The sequence below is a fragment of the Phyllobates terribilis genome, unplaced genomic scaffold, assembly GCF_046119375.1.
Source record: "Phyllobates terribilis strain yellow unplaced genomic scaffold, ASM4611937v1 Scaffold_5__5_contigs__length_657084704, whole genome shotgun sequence".
NCBI classification, from domain to species: Eukaryota; Metazoa; Chordata; class Amphibia; order Anura; family Dendrobatidae; genus Phyllobates; species Phyllobates terribilis.
The window spans coordinates 46,411,670-46,428,736 of record NW_027362765.1 but is presented as its reverse complement, the minus strand read 5'-3'; the positions used below and the strand labels follow the sequence as shown (position 1 = coordinate 46,428,736).

General features: G+C 47.4%; 1 protein-coding gene across 1 annotated transcript in view; it reads left to right on the top strand.

Annotated features, from left to right (window-relative positions):
• LOC141271890 (uncharacterized) overlaps nt 1-17,067 on the top strand; it is a 318,442-nt gene that overhangs the window by 137,059 nt on the left and 164,316 nt on the right. The gene's annotated exons all lie outside the window — the stretch shown is intronic.

Below are 17,067 nucleotides of genomic sequence, written 5' to 3'. Positions count from 1 at the left end.
CGGGTCCTTCGCTCCTTGGTGCTGCGCTCCCTGCCCGGTCCTAACTTACGATCGGGATGGGAGGTGGCGAGGGGAGCGGAGGATCGGGGTGGGAGGCTGTGGGGAAGCAGTATGGGGCTGTGTGATTGTTTAAAAGCCGGCGGCTTTTTACCGCGCGCCGGCTTTTAAACAATCAGGAGAATTCTCCCCCGCTGGGATGGCATTCTGATGACAGGCTGGATCGCGCTGCCATCCAGCTTGTCATCCTTCACAGACACTGCAGAGCGCAGGCATTATGGGAACTTCCGATTCCGGTATTCGATATTGTAAAAGTATCGGAATTAAGTATCGGAATTCCGATACTGCGAATATCGGCCGATACCCGATATTACAGTATCGGAATGCTCAACACTACTGACTACCTTTCCTCCGTTGACTAGCATTACAGATGCTATATATTTTGACTATTGGTGACTGTTGGATCAAGTCCTTAGAGGCGAGCACCCTCTCCTTCAAAACACCTGTGCTACTGTCTTTCCTATAACCGCTGATAACTAAGTAGTTTTCGGTTGTTTCTGGCTCAGGCATCCACATTATCCATTTACTTCCACCCTCTGTGGTGAGGAGTACATTTGCATTGAAATTTTGGTCTTTTGAACCAGTATTGCTGTCTGATATAGATCAATATAGAAAGTGAGGTATGAATAGAGTTCGGGCGGCTTCTGGAATTTCATGACTGCAAACATTACTCCTTCGTTGATATACAAAAATAACCTTGCCATAGCGTCTCTTGCCTTGTGTCATAGAAATATGAAAATATTTTGGACCCCTTTCCATGCCCTCCCTCCTTTTTCCTGTCACCCAGAGTGCAGCATCACACAAGAGCTGACAGGCTTAAGTCTCTTAGATGTGAAGTACACAGTTTAACATATGGGAAATGAGTAAGACTGCTATGTACAGACTGGAGAAAAATAAAAATGAACCATCCTAATTAGCATGCAAAGCTCCCTTTTGAGGACAAAGGGCCCAGGTGACTGAGCAAGGATTTATATTGTACATAGACTAAGAGTACAGATTAGACAAATAGTTAAGACAGGAAAGGGCCTTTTAAGTTTTAGAGGATTAAAGCAGATACCTCACACCTGTTAGTAAGAGTTATTGTCACCCAGTATACACATTCCTTTCATCAGAACAGCTTCACTCAGACTAAGGCTATGTTCACACATTGCGTTTTTTCAGCGTTTTTTTCTGCAGCAAAACCCGATCTCTTAGCAGGAAAGAAACTTCATCAAAAACACAGGTTTTGGTGCATTTTTTAGGATCCCAAAGTTCAGCTTTGCTTCCACCACAGAAGCATGAACACAGGTCGCCATTGCAAGATGTATGTGAAACCATATTAACCAGAATTTCAAATGTAACAGTGGCGAGAGGTGAATTGTTCAGGAATAGTTTAACTAAGACACTGGCAGTGCATTGAGTTTGTATGACACTATTTACTTTCACACTATGGTCTGCCATTCTGTTGCTCAGGGCATTATTCAATTTCACACCTCCCTGGGCCACAGGTATTGTTCAATCTCACATGTAGCTCAGCCAATATTTACACTGTACACATCACTAATTTAATTTAACTCTCTGGGGTATATTCTCAGCCTGAGAATATACCTGAGGAAGACATAATCTTGTCGAAACACGGAGTATTTACTTGAGAAATAAAGATCGTTTGGAGAATATATACCCACAGTATTCACTGGCTTCTTTGGAGCGCATTTGGCCTGGATGAATATTATTGTCAAAATCTCTTTCCTATGATAACCCGAGCAGGGCTATCGAATAGCCACCAGGTGTATGCAGCAAACCAACTGAAAGGAGAAAATCCCTTTCCTTGTGATCCTTAGAGATCGGTTAGCTGAATTGAAAGACCAATAAAGGTGAGTTCAAAAGACCATTATAAATATTCATATTACCGCTATATACTACACTTAGATTGCTGCGCTCTCTGTCTACCTTTCTCTCTTTTTTGTGGAGATTACTTTAACTCTCCTAATACACACTACCATCTGTGACCAAGACAAGATGGTAAAATCACAAAAATAAATGTGTTTCACATACCGTTGTACTTGCTTATTTTCACTAAAAATGCAGCAAAACCTGATAGCTATGTTCACACTAGGCGTTTTTTCACTACCCATTACTTCCAATGGGTGAAAAAACACTGAAAGAAGTGGCATGCTCTATTTTGCAAAAATACATGCAAGCACAAAAAGGACAGGAAACCAACAGGCTTAAAAGGGGCGGCCCTCTCTCTCGCCTCAGTTCGAAGCGGAGTCAATGACTCATAGCCCACCTAGGGGGGAGGCTGTTGGGCTTCTTACCTGCCTGGACAAAAATTTCTGCCAGTAACTCAATCCTTGATCTGGTAGGTTCGGGTCTGAGGTTCGAGTTCCAGGCAATTCCTCGTGGGAGATTCATCTTGACCCCGGTCCGTTCCTCATTGTTAGAGCAGGTGGCCCTACAAAAGGAATCTGAAATCAACAATAAAGTTGCTATTTTCAGGCTATTACATGGTAGTATTAGATTTAAAAGACACCTATTACCATGTACCTATCCATAAGGATTACCAGAAATACCTTAGGGTGGCCTTGATCATGGATGGGGAAATTAAGCATTTCCAGTGTAGGGCCCTGCCGTTCGGTCTGGCCATAGCAACCCGGGTATTTACTAAAGTTATAGCGGAGGTCATGGCTCATGTCAGGGAACAGGATATTTTAATTGTCCCTTATCTGGTTGAATGGCTCATGTCAGGGAACAGGATATTTTAATTGTCCCTTATCTGGTTGATTTTTTGATAGTTGGAGACTCGGCTTACCAATGTAATAAACACCTGAAACATGTAGTTACCATCTTAGAGAGTCTGGGCTGGATTCTAAATCTGGAAAAAAATCTATGGTAGTGCCTTTGAAAGTTCAGCAGTTTTTAGGTATTATGCTGGATTCATATTTTCAAGTATGTTACCTCCCGGAAGCCAAGAAACAAAAGGTTAAAATTCAGGTGAAAAATGCAATATCAAACCCGGTCATGTCCCTTAGAGCAGCAATGTCCCTGTTGGGTAACCTGACATCTTGTTCTCCCTCGGTTCTATGGGCACAATACCACTCCAGGGTTCTACAGTGGGACGTGCTTCATAACAAAGTTTTGTTGAAGGGACACTTAGAAGGGAAAATATCCTTGTCACCCCGGTCAGTTGAGTCCTTACAGTGGTGGGTTAACGAGGCGAACCTATCTCGAGGAGTTCCCTGGGTACTTAGAGTCACTAGGATAATTACCACCGATGCAAGTCCCAGTGGGTGGGGAGCCCATCTGGAGGATATGGTAGCCCAGTGATCCTGGTCAAATAGTGAAAAGGGTCTTTTCTCCAACGCTAAAGAACTGCTAGCAATAGACAAGGCGGTTAATCATTTCTTGTCTTTCCTCCATGATAAAAACGTAAAGATCCTTTCATATAATAGAATTGCAGTAGCTTACGTGTACACGTTCAAGATCACTGATGAGAGTGACGGATCATCTTTTTCAGATCTCGGAATGTCATCTCCTTTCCTTAATGGCCCTTCACATCAGAGGAAAAGAAAATATAAAAGCAGACTATTTAAGCCGCTATCCTCTGAGGTAGGGAGAATGGGAACTAAAACAGGACATTTTCTCCCAAATAGTCCGAAGATGGGGGCCTTCGGTGGTAGACCTCTTTGCCACAAGACTAAATCGAAAGACAAGGTTCTTTTGCTCCCTAAATCCCAGAGAAAATTCCCTTGGGATTTCAGCCTGGCCTATGCCTTTTCCCCTTTGAATCTTCTTTCCATGGTTTTAAGGAAGATCAGAGAGGACAAGGCGAGAGTTCTTCTGGTCGCACCATCCTCAAGCTTCTGGCCTCCACTTGACTGTGTGGAACTTGAAAGGTCGCTGTTAGAACGTAAAGGGTTCTCTCGGGACCTAGTAGCTACACTAATGCGTAGCAGAAAACCTATTACTACTAGAATTTATGCTAGAACTTGGAAGAAGTTTTTGTCCTTTTCCAATGGTCCTTGTGTTGGGGTTGGCCACAAGTACCCTAAAAGTTCAGGTCTCTGCCTTAGGTGCCCTATATAAATGGCGGGCTATGATTGGGTTTCTCGGTTTATCAAAGCCGTGTTTAGATCCAGGCCCATCATCAAAAGCAAATTAGGGCATTTAGAACCAAATTTAGATCCCAGGGCACTGACTAGCTCGCCCTTTGAGCCAATAGAATTAGCAACCCTTAAGTCGCTCTCCCTTAAAAAGGCGTTTCTAATAGCTCTAACATCAGCCAGGAGGATTGGTGATATCCAGGCTCTGTCTTCGGCCTCACCTATTACTCAAATCTTGGATGATAGAATAATTCTTAAACCTGATCCCTCTTATCTCCCTAAAGTAGCTTCCCATTTCCATAGACTCCCAAGAAATAATTCTACCCTCTTTCTGTCCTAATCCGAGTAACCAAAAAGAATCAGAGTTTCATACGTTAGACGTAAGGAGATGTGTGATTAGGTACCTCTCAGTCACCCAAAGCCTCAGGAGATAGTTCTTTGTTTATATCCTACCAAGGGGTTAGGAAGGGGTTTAAGGTTACAAAGTCCACCATAGCTAGATGGATTAGGGAGGCTATTTCTCTAGCTTATGCATCCAGTGGTGAGGAAGTGCCACAAGGGTTGAAGTTGAAGGCTCACTCCATCCGGGCAGTGGCGACCTCCTGGGAGGAGAAGACGGGTGTTTCGATAGAAGACTTATGTAAGGCTGCTACCTGGTCTTCTCCGTCTACTTTCTATAGACACTATAGACTAGATTTGGGTGTTTCATCTGATCTCACTTTTTGGAGAAGGGTGCTCCAGGCTGTTGTCTCTCTCTAGACTTCTTCATCTCTGCAATTCTCTCGTGGTGCTGTCCTGGTCGACCGATAAAGTCATAAGTTACTTACCGGTAACGGGATTTTTCGGAGACCATGACAGCACCTTTATATTTCCTCCCTTCACATTTGTGGGATCACTCCTTGTTTATTAATGAGAAATTTCACACTTAATTGGTGCTATATAAAAATGTTGTTTTATGGTTGTTTGCTATGTTTACAAACCTGGTGGTCCTCTCAATGCGCTGTAATCCAAACTGAGGCGAGAGAGAGGGCCGCCCCTTTTAAGCCTGTAGGTTTCCTGTCCTTGGTGGGTGGATCCCCTCTCGTGGTGCTGTCATGGTCTCCGAAAAATCCCGTTACCGGTAAGTAAGTTATGACTTTTTCATAAATGTAACCCCTGCCTATGAGCAACAAATCCACAGATAGATAACTGACAACAGCTATGCCATGTTTATTATCTATGGAAAGGTGAAATCCCGATGGAACAGATGGTGGAAATCTTGAACTTCTGTCACCATCAGGAGTGAAGTTATCGCATAAGTTGGGGATTTCATAAAATCCGAAAGGGCTGAGGACATCCCACAACCCAGGCCACGTGATGTCATCATGGGGAGGGTGTGTGGGTGGAACTCAGGGGCTGATAAACGATCAAATTATGATCTGTGTTTGTGTAGAGAGATACATATAGTGTATACATGAAGCCCGTTCTCTAAATGTCCCAAAGCGAAGCACTCTTTTTCGGCTAAATTGATTCGTCTCTGCGAGCGGCATAGTAAGTTCTCTTGTTTATCCCTTTTATTTTCTGTAACTGTATATGCTGTATTGTTTTGTCCCTTTTGTAAAATCGTTTGTATATTTTTCATAAACCATGCCTCCTTTTGGCTGAAATATAAAATGTAATAGTTCTGTTCCCTTTGTTCTGTAACCGCACCTCGAAGGCATACGCTACCCATCAGGTGTTCAGTTAGCCTGTAAAAACGACTGTTGATGGCAGCGAGGAGTCTGGGGCTATCGTGGAATTAGCGGTGATCAAATGAGGGTATATACACATATTCTATGTGTTGGAATCCAGAGGTGTATATACTGTACCATATGCTCACTGTTAGTTTTCCAATAACCGGCTTGTTAGTGCGAACAGACTGCGGCCTCCTCCGTTGATTGTCGGCCAATCGTGTAATTGTAATAAATAAACTACATTTGCACAAGGCAGAAAGGTTTAGGGCATTTCAAAAAGAAGCTTTCTATGCAGAGGGTGAAAAAGTAGGACATCTACACTCAGTGGTGGCTGCTGCACAGCGGGACTCGGCACATGTATATGCATTAAAACAAGAGAATGGCAGTGTAGTTACACAAGGGGAGCAAATTTTGGAAGTCTTTAGGAGATTTTACAGGAAGTTATACTCCTTGCAGTCGCAGCAGGTGGAAGGGGAGATTGATGATTTCCTAGGGAGGCTCACCTACCTAAGTTAAGCAACGACAGAGATCGGCTAGACGAACCGCTTTCAGCGGAGGAAGTGGGAGAGGCTTTGGCGTCCATGGCGGGGGACAGGGCACTGGGGTCAGATGGCATCCCAGCTGAAGTATACAAAAACCTCAATGAGGAAATAAATAAATTGTTAGGGGTTTTTGATGAGGCGTTGGAGAGGGGAGTGTTACCCACATCTATGAGGGAGGCCATTGCTGTGGTCATTCCCAAAGCTGAAAAAGATCCACAGCTGCCGGAGTCATATAGACCAATATCACTTTTGACGGCAGATATCAAAATACTGGCCAAGGCTCTGGCGAACAGACTAATCTGGGTAATAGACAAGGTAGTCCACTCTGACCAATCTGGCTTCATGCCAAATAAATCCACTGCTGTCAATTTAAGGAAGCTGTACTTAAACTTGCAAATTCCAGCTGAAAATGCGGGTAAGAGAGTGGTGGTATCTCTAGATGCACATAAAACCTTTGACAGTGTAGAATGGAACTACCTGTGGTCAGTGCTGAGTCGCTTTGGGTTCAGGCCAGTGTTTACCTCGTGGGTAAAATTGCTGTACTCCTCTCCAAGAGCCAGAATTAAAGTGAATAATAAGCTGTCGGAAAGCTTCCCTCTGTTTAGAGGTACGAGACAGGGGTGTCCGTTGTCCCCGCTGCTATTTGCCCTAGCTGTGGAGCCATTAGCTGCCAAAATAAGAAGATCTCAGGAGGTGAAGGGGTTTGTATATGGGAAAACAGAGAAGATAGCTTTATATGCCGACGATATTTTACTATTTTTGGAAAATCCTGGGGAAGCCTTGAGAAATGTAGTGACACCAATTGAGGGATTTAGACAGATATCTGGGTTACTCATTAACTGGGATAAGTCGTGTGTTCTGCCGATAGATGGAAAGGGTGACTGTACTGGGGAGGTGGAGCTATTCACCAAATTAAAGGTGGTCCAACAATATGTAACATACCTGGCGGCGTCCTTGCATGGTGGTCCATCTCCCACTGTGCAAGAGGGCGCACTTGATCTCCTGTCCAGAATGTCTCTCTGGCTTCCCTCCATGCTGTCTGTTTGTGTCTGTTTCTGCTGCTTAAGGGCGGCGCCCGATCACTTCCTGCCTTTTGTACCTGCTGTGGGTCACACCCCTTGTGCGTCCTCAGCCTATTGCTGTTTGTCACTTGGTATATAGCTCAGCAGCTCCCTTCTATCCCTGCCTGAGCATAGTGTTTCCTTCAGTGTGTGCTTGCACTCTGAAGGTGCCAGGTCCCGTTCTTTGTTTCCTTGTCTGCCTTTCCTGGAGGCTGTATTTCCAGGCCTGTCTGAACTGAGTCCTGTATGTCTTCTGCTTTGCGGTATCAGCTCCCGTGTCTGAACTGAGTCCTGTATGTCTCCTGCTTTGCGGTATCAGCTCCCGTGTCTGAACTGAGTCCTGTATGTCTCCTGCTTTTCGGTATTATTTCCCGTGTCTGAACTGAGTCCTTTCTGTGTTCTCTTGTCTGTCCTGTCTGAACACGCTCCTAGCCTGTTCCTCCCGCCTTCTAGGGGCCGTTTACCTAGACCCGCTCCTGTATCTTGTCTGTCCTGTCTGAACACGCTCCTTGCCTGTTCGTCCTGCCTCTCTGGGGGCAGTATTCCCAGACCCGCTCCTGTATCCCGCTGCAGTGTCGGTCTCCTCCGTACACTCAGTTCCAGTCTGAACTCTCTCCTATCCTTTACCTGTTTTGCCTCTATGTCCGTTCCCTTCCTTTTTCTGCAGAGTCTGAACTCGTACCTAACTCCTGCCTGTTGTCTCTGTACTCCCGTTTGTGAGTTTGTGGTCCACTCGCTACTTCACTGCAAGTACCCTGTGGGTGTCTGGCTCTGCCTTTCCCTTCCTGTCTGTTCCGTGTGAACAGAGCCCTGTCCTCCCTGCTCAGCCTTGTCTGCACTCTAGCCGTGCTTGCCTGTACCCCTTTGCCTGTATTGTTCCTGAGTCCCAGTGTGTACTGGGTCCTATCCCGCCTGTGTTCCTACCTGCTAGTGCCTCCCTGTCTGCACTCTAGCTGTGCTTGCCTTTACCCCCCTGCCTGCATACCCGCCTGCCTGCATACCAGTCGTGCCTGCCTATACCCACCAGTCTGTGTGCCAGCCTACCAGCCTGTTCCTGTATTCCCCTGTGTGGGTCAACAGCCGTGTCCGGGGTCTGTCCTGGAGTAGCACCTGGTCCCTCTGCTCGGTTCCTCCTTGGTGCACTGGCGTCGTATGCCGTCGTGCGACCCTGGTCGGATCGGGTGAATACCTAGTCACGCCCCTCCAGGCATTCACTCTCCGGCACGGTCCAGTGGAATCACTACCAATCACACGCACACGCCGCTTAGCCCGGGCGTGTGCATAACAGCATGCTCAGGCCATGGTTCCCGTTGAGCCCCACGGCCTTCGCTCTTTGAGAAGTTTTTCCAGCGAATACATGCATTAAAATAAATAAATAAATTTTTTCCCCCCCTTTAGCTGAGTTCCAGGCGAATTACGCACCCGTCCAGATGGATCTATCAGCTCTCGTTCCTGCGGATCCGCCACGTTACTATGGGGATCCAAGACAGTGTCGTGCATTTGTGGAGCAATGCATGCTACACTTTAAGGCCTACCCTCTCTATTTTCCTTCCGATTGGGCTAAAGTGGCCTTTATGATTGACTACCTAGCGGGTGATGCCTTGAAATGGGTCACCCCCCTATGGGAAGCATGGGATCCTGTCATCCTTGACCTGCAGGCCTTCCTGGTGGCCTTTCGTATGGTCTTTGAGGACCCTAACTCTGAAGCCCCTGCTGAAGCTTCACTTCCCAATATCCCGGAGCAGCCCCGACGGGTAATGTGTGTGGGTAGCGCAATAGTCCTCCAGCCCAATGAGACTACTGCCCACCCAGAATCCTCACAGGGTGACTACGCTTTCCGGAATACTTCTCTCAACCTCAAGAGGCAGTCCAGACGTGCTAGACTTAGAGGCAAGCCGTCACGCCAGGGTCTGTCCTCCCTGAGACCTCCTGACCCCAACCTTGAAGTCCCTACTGAAGCTTCATCTCCCTGTATCCCGGAGAAACCCCAATGGGTAATGTGCGTGGGTAGTGCACCAGTTCTCCTGGCTGAAGAGACTTCTGCCCATCCAGACTCCACACAGGAGAACTTCCTGCACCCGGCATCAGATGCTTCTCTCTCTTTAACCGGTGTGCATGTCCAAGGATGCTCCAAAGCTGTGGTTACCTCAGAGTCTGTGCACCTCTACTACCTGGCGGAGGATCCCCTGTTGCCTCCTGAACCCTCCGGGATACCACTCAATGACAAATGGAGAGAGACTTCTCTACACCCGGTACACAATACTTTGTCCGCTTCGTCCTGTGAGCCTGACAATGGGTACCCCAAAGTGGTAGTTACCTCCGAGTCTCTACACCCCTCCGACCAGGCGGAGGATCTCCAGTTGTCTCCTGAACCCTTCGGGGTGCTACCTGGTAGCGAAAGGACAGAGACTCTCCTATACTCTGTACCTGATACCTCGCTCGCTTCGTCCAGTGAGTCCAACCTAGTGTACTCCGAAGCAGAGGTTACTCCTGAGTCTCTACACCCCTCCGACCAGGCGGAGGACCTCCAGTTGTGTTCAGAATCCTTCGGGGTGCCACCTGGTGGTGAATGGACAGAGACTTTCCTATATCCTGTACCTGATACCTCGCTCGCTTCGTCCAGTGAGTCCGACCTAGTGTACTCCGAAGCAGAGGTTACTCCCGAGTCTCTACACCCCTCCGACCAGGCGGAGGACCTCCAGTTGTGTTCAGAACCCTTCGGGGTGCCACCTGGTGGTGAATGGACAGAGACTTTCCTATACTCGGTACCCGATACCTCGCCTGCTTCCTCCAGTGAGTCCGACCTAGTGTACTCTGAAGCAGTTGTTTTCTCTGAGCCTCTGCACTCTTCTGACCCGGCGGAGGACCTCCAGTTGTTTCCTGAATCCTCCGGGATACCACCAGATAACAAAGAGACAGTGACTTTTCCTCATTATGTACCTGATAACCCGTCTATTTCTTCCTGTGAGCTTGACAAGATGTACCTCGAAGCAGAGATTACCCTCAAGTCTCTGTCCCCCTCCAACCCAGTGAACGACTGGTCCTCGAATTCCCTGCGGAAGATTCTGGCAGGCCTGAAGAAGAGGGGGCGTAAGGGGGGAGGTACTGTAACATACCTGGCGGCGTCCTTGCATGGTGGTCCATCTCCCACTGTGCAAGAGGGCGCACTTGATCTCCTGTCCAGAATGTCTCTCTGGCTTCCCTCCATGCTGTCTGTTTGTGTCTGTTTCTGCTGCTTAAGGGCGGCGCCCGATCACTTCCTGCCTTTTGTACCTGCTGTGGGTCACACCCCTTGTGCGTCCTCAGCCTATTGCTGTCTGTCACTTGGTATATAGCTCAGCAGCTCCCTTCTATCCCTGCCTGAGCATAGTGTTTCCTTCAGTGTGTGCTTGCACTCTGAAGGTGCCAGGTCCCGTTCTTTGTTTCCTTGTCTGCCTTTCCTGGAGGCTGTATTTCCAGGCCTGTCTGAACTGAGTCCTGTATGTCTTCTGCTTTGCGGTATCAGCTCCCGTGTCTGAACTGAGTCCTGTATGTCTCCTGCTTTGCGGTATCAGCTCCCGTGTCTGAACTGAGTCCTGTATGTCTCCTGCTTTTCGGTATTATTTCCCGTGTCTGAACTGAGTCCTGTATGTCTCCTGCTTTTCGGTATTATTTCCCGTGTCTGAACTGAGTCCTTTCTGTGTTCTCTTGTCTGTCCTGTCTGAACACGCTCCTAGCCTGTTCCTCCCGCCTTCTAGGGGCCGTTTACCTAGACCCGCTCCTGTATCTTGTCTGTCCTGTCTGAACACGCTCCTTGCCTGTTCGTCCCGCCTCTCTGGGGGCAGTATTCCCAGACCCGCTCCTGTATCCCGCTGCAGTGTCGGTCTCCTCCGTACACTCAGTTCCAGTCTGAACTCTCTCCTATCCTTTACCTGTTTTGCCTCTATGTCCGTTCCCTTCCTTTTTCTGCAGAGTCTGAACTCGTACCTAACTCCTGCCTGTTGTCTCTGTACTCCCGTTTGTGAGTTTGTGGTCCACTCGCTACTTCACTGCAAGTACCCTGTGGGTGTCTGGCTCTGCCTTTCCCTTCCTGTCTGTTCCGTGTGAACAGAGCCCTGTCCTCCCTGCTCAGCCTTGTCTGCACTCTAGCCGTGCTTGCCTGTACCCCTTTGCCTGTATTGTTCCTGAGTCCCAGTGTGTACTGGGTCCTATCCCGCCTGTGTTCCTACCTGCTAGTGCCTCCCTGTCTGCACTCTAGCTGTGCTTGCCTTTACCCCCCTGCCTGCATACCCGCCTGCCTGCATACCAGTCGTGCCTGCCTATACCCACCAGTCTGTGTGCCAGCCTACCAGCCTGTTCCTGTATTCCCCTGTGTGGGTCAACAGCCGTGTCCGGGGTCTGTCCTGGAGTAGCACCTGGTCCCTCTGCTCGGTTCCTCCTTGGTGCACTGGCGTCGTATGCCGTCGTGCGACCCTGGTCGGATCGGGTGAATACCTAGTCACGCCCCTCCAGGCATTCACTCTCCGGCACGGTCCAGTGGAATCACTACCAATCACACGCACACGCCGCTTAGCCCGGGCGTGTGCATAACACAATATAAGTACTTAGGGATTCATATAGCTCTTCCATTGACGACAATGCCCTTTATTACAAAAACTGCGCACTAAAATCACACCGTGGAATAAGTTACATTTATCGGTGGTGAGCAGAGTGAATCTCCTCAAAATGATTGTGATGCCGCAACTGTTATATGTGCTGCATAATTCCCCCATCTGGATCCCAATGAGCAGGTTCCACAGGATAAAATCACTATTTGGAGAATTAGTGTGGGGTAAGAAGAGTCCCAGACTTAAACAGGAAACACTGCAGAGACCGAAAGAGGAGGGAGGCCTAGAACTCCCTAATCCTTGGTTATACTTTATTTCGGCACAAAGCCAACACCTCAAGGGATGGGGGGAGACTATGGGAAAGGGACAGGTACCTGTCAGTTTGGAGCACTTAATTAAGATTTCGCCATTAAGTATGGGACTGGAGGCGGGAATCTTCAAGAAATGGGGATCGTATTACCATACCATAAATCTAATACATAAGATGTGGCAGAAAATCAAGCAGATTAGGGGGGTAAGGCTATGTGCCCACGTTGTGGACCTGAAGCATATTTTTTACGCTTCTCCCTGGCGGGAAAATCGCATGCGGATATTACATGCGGTTTTCCCGCCAGGTAGAAGCGTTTGTGAGGCGTCTTTGCATGCATTTCCGCATGCGGGTTATCAAGCACTTCTCCAAGCATCACTTGGAAAAGTGCTTGACAACTTGTTCAGAATGGTAAAAAATAAAAAAATAAACTTTATAGTCTCCTTCTGATGCATTCTCTGCCCCGTCCGGAGGCTTGAGCGGCTCACGCTGTTGTGTGCAGGACCTGCGGTGACGTCATTGAGTCATGTGGTGGGTCACATGACTTAATGATGTGGCAGGTCCTTCAGACAACAGCGCGACGGAGGGAAAACATCAGAAGATAAGTATAAACTTTATTTTATTCTTTTTTTTACAGGTTCTTTGGTACCCAGGTCTGGATGAGAGTCTCCTCTCATCCAGACTTGGGTACCATCCGCACATTGATTCTGCTGCGCTTCCGCAAAATTAATGAACATGCTGCGGATTTTTGACCGCAGCATATACGCTGCGGAAAAATCCGCAGCATGGGCATTGACATTGCGGAATGCCATTGGGGACCATGGGGTGCGGATATACATGCGTTTTTCAAGCGTTTACGCTGCGGAAATTCCGCAGCATATACGCTTGAAAAACGCTACGTGGGCACACAGCCTAACTCACTTCACTAAGTTTTCACCTATCTGGTATAACATCTATTTTCAGGAGTTCAGTAATATGAAGGGGTTTGGTGAGTGGAAAGAAATGGGTATTGGCCTGATCTATCAGTTGTTTTACAGTGGGAAGCTTAAATCATATGAAAAGTTGCAGGAAGAATTTCAATTCCCAAGGCTAAACCTCTTTCAGTATAGACAGGTTCAGCACGCATTTCAGACCCAAAGCAGAAGAGGGCCTATTGGAATCCAAATAGATCTGATGTTAGATTTTATAAACAGAGGAACAAAAGGGGCAATATCTGAAGTGTATAGAGACCTGCTGCACGCCTTTCTTGGAGGACACCCTAGAAGGAAGTGGGACACAGACTTGGGAGAGATAAACGACGATAGGTGGGAGTATATTCTAGAATATATACCCAAGTTATCCATGAGTGAGCCTGGGAGAATGTCACAGCTGGATGTGATCCACAGGGAGTATAGAACTCCTGATTAGTGTTGAGCGAGTATGTTCTATTAACCCTTTCGCAGAGTATGCTCGGGCCGAGCTCCGAGTATTTACAGCTGCTCGGTGATATGTTTGAATCACTCCCGTGTGCATGATTTGCAACTGTTTGACAGTTTTAATACATGTGAGGAATGTCTATTTCTTACACATTCCTCACATGTAATAAAGCTGTCAAACAGTTGCAAATCATGCACACGGGAGTGATTCAAACAGAACATACTCGCTCAACACTACTCCTGATATGTTATTTAAAGCAGGGTTGAAGTCTAACTCTGACTGCCCAAGGTGCTCGCAATCTCAGGCAGACATACTGCGTATGCTTTGGCATTGTCCTAGGTCAGTGATGGCGAACTTTTTAGAGACCGAGTGCCCAAACTGCAATCCAAAACCCACTTATTTATGGCAAAGTGCCAACACGGCAATTTAACCTAAATATTGAGGTTTTAGTTTCGAAAAAACAACTGATGGAGAGGGCAGCATAGAGCAGCCATAGGAAAGAGCAGGGGTATGAGACCGCAGAAATAAAGAATGTGCTCACCCCCATCTTGGTATATGCCCCCATCCTTGTATATATGCTGGCATCCCCCCATCCTTGTATATATGCTGCCCTCCCCTCATCCTTGTATATATGCTGCCCTCCCCCCATCCTTGTATATATGCTGCCCTCCCCTCATCCTTGTATATATATGCTGCCCTCCCCCCATCCTTGTATATATGCTGCCCTACCCTCATCCTTGTATATATGCTGCCCCCATCCTTGTATATATGCTGCCCTCCCCTCATCCTTGTATATATGCTGCCCCCCCTCATCCTTGTATATATGCTGCCCCCATCCTTGTATATATGCTGCCCTCCCCTCATCCTTGTATATATGCTGCCCTCCCCCCATCCTTGTATATATGCTGCCCTCCCCTCAGCCTTGTAAATATGCTGCCCTCCCCTCATCCTTGTATATATATGCTGCCCTCCCCCCATCCTTGTATATATGCTGCCCCCCCTCATCCTTGTATATATGCTGCCCCCATCCTTGTATATATGCTGCCCTCCCCTCATCCTTGTATATATGCTGCCCTCCCCCCATCCTTGTATATATGCTGCCCTCCCCTCATCCTTGTATATATGCTGCCCTCCCCTCATCCTTGTATATATATGCTGCCCTCCCCCCATCCTTGTATATATGCTGCCCTACCCTCATCCTTGTATATATGCTGCCCTACCCTCAATCCATGTATATATGCTCCCTCTCCCCCAGTCCATGTATATATGCTCCCTCTCCCCCTGTCCATGTATATATGCTCCCTCTCCCCCTGTCCATGTATATATGCTCCCTCTCCCCCTGTCCATGTATATATGCTCATTCTCCCCCAGTCCATGTATATATGCTCATTCTCCCCCAGTCCATGTATATATGCTTCTTCTCCCACTGTCCATGTATATATTCCCCCCCCCCTCAGCCTGCTGGCGCCGCTGTTCATAGCATATTAAAAAAACAAAACATAATAAACACTCCTACTCACCTTCCTTCTTCTCCCGAGCAGCGTCCTCTCCTGTAGCCGGCAGCTGACTCCAACGCATGACGTCACTGCCATGCGCCCAGTCGCTTGTACGCTGACGTCAGCTGCTAGCTGCTGGCCTCTGATTGGCCAGCAGTGTGTATTGCGGCGCACGGCCCTGGCAAGTTCATGCGCTGCAATACACTTCATCTAGATGTGCGTCCGAGAACGCACATCTAGCTGAAGTAGCGGGGCTGGCGTCGGCGCTCGGCGGGCTCACAGTTCTCACCCGCCGGGTCTGATCCAGTAGCGCTAGTGCGGCGGCGATGGTGTGCGTGCCCACCAGGAGGGCTCTGCGTGCCACCTCTGGCACGCGTGCCATAGGTTCGTCAGCAGTGTCCTAGATTGTCCTCCTTTGGATCGTAGTGTTGAACCGTATTGGAATGGTGTATAGGTGTATTGTCCCTAGGGACCCACTGACAAGTATATTAGGGTACGTTGAGGAAATAAAAGCAACATGACCATATAACAATTGCGAGATTATGGTTTATTGCCAGAAAATTGATTGCAAAATATTGGATTAGAGAGAAGCCCCCGTCCAGACGCAAATTCATTGCCCAAACGAACTACAGTTATATGAAAAAGTTTGGGCACCCCTATTAATCTTAAGCTTAATGTTTTATAAAAATTGGTGTTTTTGCAACAGCTATTTCAGTTTGATATATGTAATAACTGTTGGACACAGTAATGTTTCTGCCTTGAAATGAGGTTTATTGTACTAACAGAAAATGTGCAATCTGCATTCAAACAAAATTTGACAGGTGCATAAGTATGGGCACCTCACCAGAAAAGTGACATTAATATTTAGTAGATCCTTCTTTTGCAAAAATAACAGCCTCTAGTCGCTTCCTGTAGCTTTTAATGAGTTCCTGGATCCTGGATGAAGGTATTTTTGACCATTCCTCTCTACAAAACAATTCCAGTTCAGTTAAGTTTGATGGTCGCCGAGCATGGACAGCCCTCTTCAAATGATCCCACAGATGTTCAATGATATTCAGGTCTGGGGACTGGGATGGCCATTCCAGAACATTGTAATTGTTCCTCTGCATGAATGCCTGAGTAGATTTGGAGCGGTGTTTTGGATCATTGTCTTGCTGAAAGATTCATCCCCTGCGTAACTTCAACTTTATCACTGATTCTTGAACATTACTGTCAAGAATCTGTTGATACTGAGTGGAATCCAACTTTAACAAGATTCCCGGTGCCGGCATTGGCCACACAGCCCCAAAGCATGATGGAACCTCCACCAAATTTTACTGTGGGTAGCAAGTGTTTTTCTTGGAATGCTGTGTTTTTTTGCCGCCATGCATAACGCCTTTTTGTATGACCAAACAACTCAATCTTGGCTTCATCAGTCCACAGGACCTTCTTCCAAAAATAAATTGGCTTCTCCAAATGTGCTTTTGCATACCTCAGCCGACTCTGTTTGTGGCGTGCTTGCAGAAGCGGCTTCTTTCGCATCACTCTCCCATACAGCTTCTCCTTGTACAAAGTGCGTTGTATAGTTGACCGATGCACAGTGACACCATCTGCAGCAAGTTGATGCTGCAGCTCTCTGGAGGTGGTCTGAGGATTGTCCTTGACTGATCTCACCATTCTTCTTCTCTGCCTTTCTGATGTTTTTCTTGGCCTGCCACTTCTGGCCTTAACAAGAACTGTCCCTGTGTTCTTCCATTTCCTTACTATGTTCCTCACAGTGGAAACTGACAGGTTAAATCTCTGAGACAGCTTTTTGTATCCTTCCCCTG